The sequence below is a fragment of the Pholcus phalangioides genome, unplaced genomic scaffold (genome assembly GCF_987345545.1).
Source record: "Pholcus phalangioides strain wild (caught in Gottingen) unplaced genomic scaffold, Ppha-v1.0 ptg000016l_1, whole genome shotgun sequence".
Classification (NCBI taxonomy): Eukaryota; Metazoa; Arthropoda; class Arachnida; order Araneae; family Pholcidae; genus Pholcus; species Pholcus phalangioides.
In genome coordinates, this window is record NW_028301609.1 from 8,579,838 (window position 1) to 8,588,788 (window position 8,951).

General features: G+C 34.7%; 1 non-coding gene across 1 annotated transcript; it reads right to left on the reverse strand.

Moving 5' to 3' along the window:
- Window positions 1–8,473: 8,473 nt before the first annotated feature.
- TRNAA-GGC (transfer RNA alanine (anticodon GGC)) lies at window positions 8,474–8,545 on the reverse strand. Its single transcript has one exon. It is a non-coding gene; the product is annotated as a tRNA-Ala (tRNA).
- Window positions 8,546–8,951: the final 406 nt, after the last annotated feature.

An 8,951-nucleotide genomic window follows, 5' to 3' on the forward strand; every position in this document is an offset into this window, starting at 1 on the left:
TCACTCAAGAAATCTCTAAATGTGTCACGGATCACTTGAGTGTTTTTGAACTGTACCACGGGACACTTAAGTGATCTGTAAATGTGCCACTTAGTTCATTTTTACAAAATTAGCTTTGAGGAGGGCAGGTCGCATCAGATAACCCACAGGGCAATATTTGGTCCGTGGGCCAAGGGTGTTTATGCGATTTATCATTATATGGTTTAGAGGGTGGGTCGCAATGAAATTATTAATTAAAGATAAATTTTGAGTTCATATCCTTCGGATCGCTTAAGTATCTTGGAACTGTACCACGGAACACTTAAGCGATCTGTAAATGTGCCGCTTAGTTCATTTTTACAATCAAGTAGCATTGAAATTCACAGAAATTGATTACAATAACATATAAAGGTATTTTCTTCCGAACTTTCAATTAAAAAATTTTTTTGCATTAAAAAAATAAATTTTTGATCGTCGGGGGAGTGGGCACGCCCCCCTATCCCCCCCCCCCGTGTACGTCTCTGATCCCACCAATATGCGTTATTATTCAGAGGGGGCAGAGCTGATGACGAAATTATGCTGACAGGTGGGGACGTCAGAGTTTTGCTGACTTTTGCGGACAAAGGGGGTGGGGGGGGGTCAAAAATGACTAAAAATTTGGTTACGTAATACTGGAACGGCCCCTAGGGAATAACCACTAATTCCGGAACTGATTCATAAAACTCAAATACCAAAGGCATATATATATAATCTCCTATTTTTTTTTATATTACACTATTTAGTATCAGGAATGAGAACAAATACATTAAATAATTTTATGAGATTTATAATTAGGCGAGAGGGATACTTACATGTGAATATTTATATTTGAACACCAATAGAGGCCAAGAATGAATTTAAAAACCCTGCAACCCTAAAGTGTTAGATTGACGTCATTCAAACAACACGTGATCAAGTACAGCACGGCCAAAGATAGGGAAAATAAGAGAAATAACTCGTGTTTCTGGATAGGGCCGGACTCTTGAGCAGGTGCGAAGGGTGCGACCGCACCGGGCCGGAAAACGAGATGAAAACAAAAACACTCTGATTATATTTTTTGACGTTAACGTTCTTAACCTTTTAACGGCCAATGTTCCCAATTGGGAACATACTTTTGATTAATTCAAAAAAAATATTTCTCTTTAACGAAAATAGCTGATTTTTTTTCCCTGAACGTATAAGGTTCTGAACTTAATTTAGAAAAGACAAAAGTTATTCGATTCAGCTCTTATCATATCATATGACATGAATGTCGCTCTCCACTTGTTAATACAAGATTTACAGAAGACTGGATGTTGTGAAGATATTTGTTATTTGAGATGTTAATTTTTTAAGGAAGGAAAAAACTCATCTCTGCCTCTACCGGGACCCGGGTTCGACTCCCGGTAGAGGCAGAGATGAGTTTTTTCCTTCCTTAAAAAATTAACATCTCAAATAACAAATATCTTCACAACATCCAGTCTTCTGTAAATCTTGTACTTATCATATCAATTTATTATTCTAAAATCACCCATTTTCAAGGGAAATTATCTGTAAGTTTATGTTTTAATTATTAAAATAGTTTTTGTAAACATACATGCATCTCAATTTTTTTTTAATTGTAGAATATTGCCAAGAATGATAAGAAATGCTCAATGAGAGAGAAAAAAAATATGTTTGAATTCCAGGGAACTTTTCCTACGATTGTTCCCAATTGGGAACATTGGCCACTACTGACTATTCTAAAGTGCAATGCAGAGGAGTGGCATTCCGAAAAAACAATTTATTGCTTTTTCCTTCTCTCTGGTGTGTCTCAAAAGGAAGGAAAAGTATCAAATTTCACATTCCGATGTTTACATGCAGCACCCCCTTTTTTCTGTGACTGACTTTGCCCCCCCCCCTTCAACCTTCCCTCTACGTTTTGAGTAATTTTGTTGGTACGTTGGTCTTTCAGTTTTCAGTTGATATCTGGTCTTGTGACTTTCTACACTTCTTTTCCCATCTTTTTTGTTATACTAGTAGCTTATTAGACTGAGTTTGAGAGATTCTGATATATCACATCTCTCTGATGAAGAATTCGAAATGTGCCAGCTACTGCCTGATGAAAATGAGTGGGCTACAGATGAGGAAGATATCGATGACAACATGCTTGGCCCGGTCGTTCCTGCAGATGTTTGTGGATATCTGTGTTTTAAGATCACTACGTAGTTCATTTGTGGGTGAATTTGTAGATCCTATCAACATGCCTTCTATATCAAAATTGCCTTTCAAAGATCAGATAATTACCCAGTCAAAAAATAAGAAAACATCATGTGCCAAGTGCCAAAAGACTAAAATTCATGCAACCGAAGTGGAAAAAAAGTACTGCATTCGACAAAAATATAAGTGAACCTACTGAAGCAATCAGTCATAAGTTTCCTGAGCTAAGTGCAAGCCGACTCGATTGATATTTTTTTCAAATTTTTTCCGCAAGAGTACCTCAGTTACTTGGCTGAGATGACAAATATTTATGTCGCACAACATGGATCGAATTTGAAAATTGAGTGGAAAAAAGTCGCAAAGTTTTTTGATTGGTTTTGCTAAGTGGGTATCACAGAATACCAAGTGAAAATGATTACTGGGGTACTTTCAGTAGACACAGCAGTACCGATTGTCCCCACTGTTATGCCGAGAAATAACTTTAGAGACAAAAAATAACTTCCATTTGATGGATAACTCTTTCTTACAACCCGGTGATAAGTTGGCTATCTATGATGAATTAAATGAAAAATTCACACACATTCGGTTTGGGTTGTTCCATGATAAACTAAGCATCGATGAATCAATAGTACCGTATTACGCTCATCATTCAAGTAAGATGTTTATATGGGGAAAACCGATTCGCTTTGGATTTAAAATTTGGATGATTTGCTCAAATAATGTGGTTTCCCATATAAAATGGAAGTATATTCTAGTAAGCAGTCATTGGAGCCTGTGCCTTTAGGTACCAGAGTTGTAAATAATATTTTCTCTCTCTTTATATTTTTAAATAATATCTTTTAACTTACCAAGGGATCCATACAAAAACCTAAATCCGTATGTATGTATTCTTTTGTGAATTTTAGACCAGCATTTCAGCTCATCATAAGCTCTTTATTATAATACAGATATACATGCCTTTTGAGTGTATTCGAGAGAAATTTATTTCCATAATTTTTAAAATTCTATATGTATATTCTTTAATTTTTAAAATAAATTTATTAAATGATGACGAATTTTGCATCATCCTGTAAGATGGCTTCACTGCGAAAATTATGTTTAGTCAGATCCGGCCAATGTTCCCAATTGGGAACATTCAAGAAAACGCATAGGGAAATTTTTTTTCTTCAATTTCTCGATTGATATCTCTTTAGTAAAAAATCAGAAGGAGAAATTAACAAAAAAAATAATGAAAATCACTTGGAATCTGAATTCGGCTGGTAAAAGGTTTTAACAAAGCACAGCTTAAATTTTGTCCAAGACCTCTGAAATTCCTACATCGAACCCTCTCGCCTAGGGTTTTCACAGAATTCCCCCACAGCCAAGCCAGGGGGAAGGATGCCGGTGGATCTAGTGCCCTGCTGGAATAGAGGTGGCGTTAAATTCTGTTTTTTTTTTTTAAATTGATCAGAATTACACGAAAAAGGGATAATGCGTGCTTTTTCGGCTGAAAGAATGTGTAGTTGCAGCCCTGGGTGTTGATAATCGGTTGTCTAGCCCAGACATCCTTCCACCATTTAAGCGTCTCAGGGCACACTTGAATTTTTTCGCAAGGCAGCATGCACTATCGTCCAAATCAATAGAGTATTGGAAAAAGCCATTGTTTGAGAGCCGCAAATACTTAAGCCCGTCCCTGTTTCTGGAAGAGGGAAGAAACGAAAAGAATGTCAAAAGACGTTTTTATAGATATCACAAGAAGCTCAAGAGGCGATGAGTAGCTAACTGTTATCATTTTTGATAATTTTTTGCAACATTGATGACTGCATTCTAATTGCCGCTAATTCACTATGGTTTTACGTGTTTCTGAGTGAAATTAATGTGTTTAAATTTTTTTCATAAATTGTTGAGACTCTTTCCTTGTAAGTTGAATACATGCGATAGACATAATGAAACTCACTATTAAATAGTTTGAATTATCGATGATTCGGTATTTCATACTCTGTATAATTTACTATCAATGCACTGCGATTAAAATATATCAGTATAATAATTAAAATATCACACTTTTATCCAATTTAATAAAAATGGCAATGCATAAATTAACCGGAAAACTACTTTTCACAATTTTTTTGGAACAACTATTTACATAAAAATTATTATTGACTGAAAATGTGGATAATTCGTGGATAATTCACTAGTTTTCTTCTCTTGGTATTTCTGCTATATATACTATTGCTTAACCATACATACACCTCGTTCACATTTTCCGCTGCGGAATTTCTAACAAATGGATACATGTTGGAACGTGTGTGTATGTGAGTCTGTATGTGGAGCCCCTAAATTAATTATGTCGTTTGAGTTGTGCTTCATTCGTGTTGTCGCTGGTGCTTCCATCTCATTTCCATATTTTTAATTGAAGATGACAAATGCTTGGATTTTCATGTTATGTACTTATCAAGTTGTAGGTCTGCCTGCAATTTGCGTGACAACATTTTTACAATATACCCTCAAATATTTCATATTGCTAATACTGTAATTGTCTATCATGCAGTATAATTGCGTGACAGATAAAATACAACCAGATTGCATGGTAAATAATTATAATTATCTATTACGCAATGTTAATAATGATCATCCACAATACCATGATAATCAAATAAGTATAAGGTATGAGAAGGCAATCAAGACAGATTGAAAATGACCAATGCAAAATATTATTACCTCACAGAAAAATGCATGCAAAATTTTTATTCATACTATTCACATGACTTTAAATTTCAGTGATTCAAGAATAATATTGATATCCAGTGAATATTTTAGAAAATATTCAATATGAATCATAAAAAGAAAGTATTTTTTTACATTGAAAATAAAAAAAATCCAATCATTCATCAAAAAATTTATTTCCCTGTTCCAAATATCAATAACGCAACCAAAACGTATCCGAGCACCATATTTTGTAAAATACAGAAATAGTAAAAACCCATCAATCATGGAATATATATATATATATATATACGTATTGGGTAGTTGTATGGTTCGATATGGATCACCGATGGTGTGTTTCTGTCTTCTTCTTATCATAGGGCAATAATGATTTCTTATATATATTTTCTTCTTCTTGCTCTTGGGAATCAATTCAACGTAAATCGATCCGGACAATCCATCTTCATCACCAAAACTCTTTGACAGAAGATATGAAAAAGTCGTTTAAGAGACTCTTGTTGTTCGAATTTTCTACCCTTTTCCTTACCATAGAGTCAACTCTTTTTTTAACTCAATCAATAGAGAAAAACAAAGAGCGAATAAAATTTACGATTTCTACCATTCACTAAAGTTTATTTACTAAATATTTTTGAAGAATAAATGCAACTAAAATATTGAACTAGTGCGTATATGAGTAGTACCCACACATTCTGCAATTTGAATATTTTATACATAATTAATAAGACATGATAATTTAATAATAATAACACATACTATAATTACATAATGCATAATAAATTTAACTATTCTTTCGAGCTATGTGATATTTTTACTACTTTACGATCAAGAACGCAATATTGCTTCCAAACTCAGGAATAAACTCAAACAAGCTCTCCCTCTCTGTTTTCTTTCCTCTCTCCTCATCATCGAGAGCCTTTGTTATAACCCCACGAATTTGCCCTTTTTACCTTCGTTTTATTTTTACACAATGCTTAGTGACTTTTCCCCCCACATATGTGATGTATCCATCTACTATATGCTTTACATATAAGAGCAAAAGAGACAATAAAAGGTTGGCTGAGGGGGGAAAAATCAAATCTACTTCGTATACCTATTTTCTCTTATCTCAATCCTGTCTCGCTCTCATCTGCACTTATGTATTATACTGTTTTTCTCTCATTTGTTTTTTTCTTCCATGTACTGTGTGTGTGTGTGTGTGGTTTTTTCCCCTTCAACTTCTTTCCCTTTCTCTAACGTGTGGTTAGGTTAGGACAAGGTTACCATATTTATCGCCCATTCGTCAAATAGCAATCATCCGAATTTCACGCCAATACCTTGTAAGCGAAGGGTTTAAAACGATAAAATTACTAATTTCATAGCGTGTGTGTGTGCATAATGGCACTGTACAAAAGCTCAACTAAATCACTGAATTATAAACATTTCATTTCCTTCAATATTATACAGTTCTTGATAAATTTAGCAGAATATTATAAAACGTGTTGTATTTTAGGAATTTTATGTGTAATATAATAATTATGGAATTAAAATTTCTTGGAAAAATTAAGTGACTGAATTATAAATATTTAGTTTTCTTCAACACAATTTTCGGTTTTGTTGAGCCCAACAAATATATTTCCGTTTCTAAATGCAATATTTGCTGAGATATTCGAATTCGAAAAACGGAGCAAATTCGGTAAAATAACAGAGTTAAATCTGGAAAAACCGTTTCACCCGCATGTAATGCTGTTGTTTCCAAAATTTCCTCCGTTTTTCGAACTCGAATACGTCAGTGAATATTGCACTTAGAAATATAGTCTTTTTCTATTGGCATCGGGAGAGGCCGGGAAACAACTTTCTAATTGGAAGTTAGAGCACTGGGGGGCGTATAAAAATTTAGATTTTTCTATTATTTTGCTACACACTATATTTTCACTCTCAAAACAGGTACACGGTAATTTTTGAACGGTCGTTGAGCATTTTCAAACTGGAGTCATACCTCTACGACGGACGATTGATGGGATAAAAGCTGTGCTAGCACTTACAGGACACCCTGTAGTAAATTTCTAATTTCATCGGGGTATCATTAATACACGGATTCTGATTCCCAGTCTGAGTAATTCGTTATTGCAAGTGAAGCTTCCATTTCCGCTCGTGTGTTTTTCTCGTGTAGCTTCTCTAAGTTTTCTTTTACGAACTGAACAAGATTCACCAATATTTTTGCTGTATTTTTGCGTAGGAGCAGGCTCTTCTTTCAAAGCTATAAATTTTTTGCATTTGCATTACTGAATATTGGTGTACTTGCACGATGTTACATAATGGCAGGGATCTCCTATCATTCCGCATTCACATAGTTGATTATCTGAGAGCTTAAATATATGCAAGTATTTTGTGAAACGGCCTGTGTTCTGTTAGGAATAGGACATATTCCCTTGACCATGTATAGATCACTATAAGTTTCGGTGGAATTTGGTATATTTTTCTACCCGCTGTTTCCGTGCCGTTCCATTTTTCTTGCCACTTTAGTTCTGTTGATTTCCACATAAGTCTTTTGGCAATAGAAATTGGGAATGGTAATTCGGTTATGTTTTCCCACAGGAAAATTGCCTATTTTACTATAAAGTCTGCTCTTTTTTTTTGCATTTGGTCCATTCATGTCATTTTAGTCCGTATTAACAAGTTTTTAGGTTCCTCAACCATTTGTAGTCTAATTGATCTAATCAGTTCATACTGTGTGAAACGGTCTTGAACCGCACGTAGAACCGATTGACTGTTTGTGTAAATCTTTGTTTATTCACCAGTTTTTTGGTGCTTTGATAGTTTCAAAAAGGGTTAATCCAGAACTTGAGAGTGAGTTAGGCCGGACGGAAGTTTGCTTCAGACACCGAATTGACGAATACCGTGCAGAATTGGTTGCTCTCGTATCCGTGGTCTTCTTTCAGGAGCAAATTTGCGAAGCAATGGGGATTTCTGTTTTTAAAGTCAAAAGATACATATATAGCTATACGTTTATTTTATCATCAAGAATTTTTGCTATCTTTTCATTGGGTCAATCTTTTTGTAATATAAATACATTAAATTTTAAGACAAAATTCTATACAGTACTACATGTAAGACTGTAATACAAATAGATAAATGCATGAAAATGTTCACAAATTTAAGAAGTGTAGTCCATCACCGTTCAAGTAAATGATGGTCATAATACAAATACAAAATTGGAAACCAGAACAGGCAAATTGACAAACAAGGTGTCTGGAAAGAACGAAAATAAAAAATGAGCGCCGACTGTCAATCCAGTGGTTAGGGAGCTAGCTAGACTGTGCCGGTGTGTGTTTGAATCCCGGTTCGGGTATGGATGTTTACTAATACTAACAAGTTTCTTGGACAGATCTTATGGATCTCTTAGGAGTACGTGAAGATTACGTTAATTTAAAAATATATGAAAATAAATATTGTTGGGAAAAAGACAATAAAATTATATGACATGAATGTCGCTCTCCACTTGTTAATACAAGATATACGGAAGACTGGATGTTGTGAAGATATTTATTATTTGAGATGTTAATTTTTTAAGGAAGGGAAAAAAACTCATCTCTGCCTCTACCGGGAGTCGAACCCGGGCCCCTCGATTGCCGGACGAGTGCTCTGACCACTAAGCTACAGAGGAGATAGAGATTTTCCTTCGCTAGAGCGTATATATGCCGAACGGAACCGTGCAATGGACGGTGAAACCGATCAGCTAATAGCTCATGGACGACGAGCCACCAGAGGGCTATATATATGACATGAATGTCGCTCTCCACTTGTTAATACAAGATATACGGAAGACTGGATGTTGTGAAGATATTTATTATTTGAGATGAAAAAAAAAAAAAATTAACATACAAATAATAAATATCTTCACAACATCCAGTCTTCCGTATATCTTGTAATAAAATTATAGTTGTATCCTAAATACAGCAACCCAAAAATAATAAGCCAGGAAAAGTAACTAAACAATTAAAATAATTGCCTAAATGCAAAAATATATGCCTGTCTAAATGCAAATCGGAAGGATTAGCATTTAGAACCCT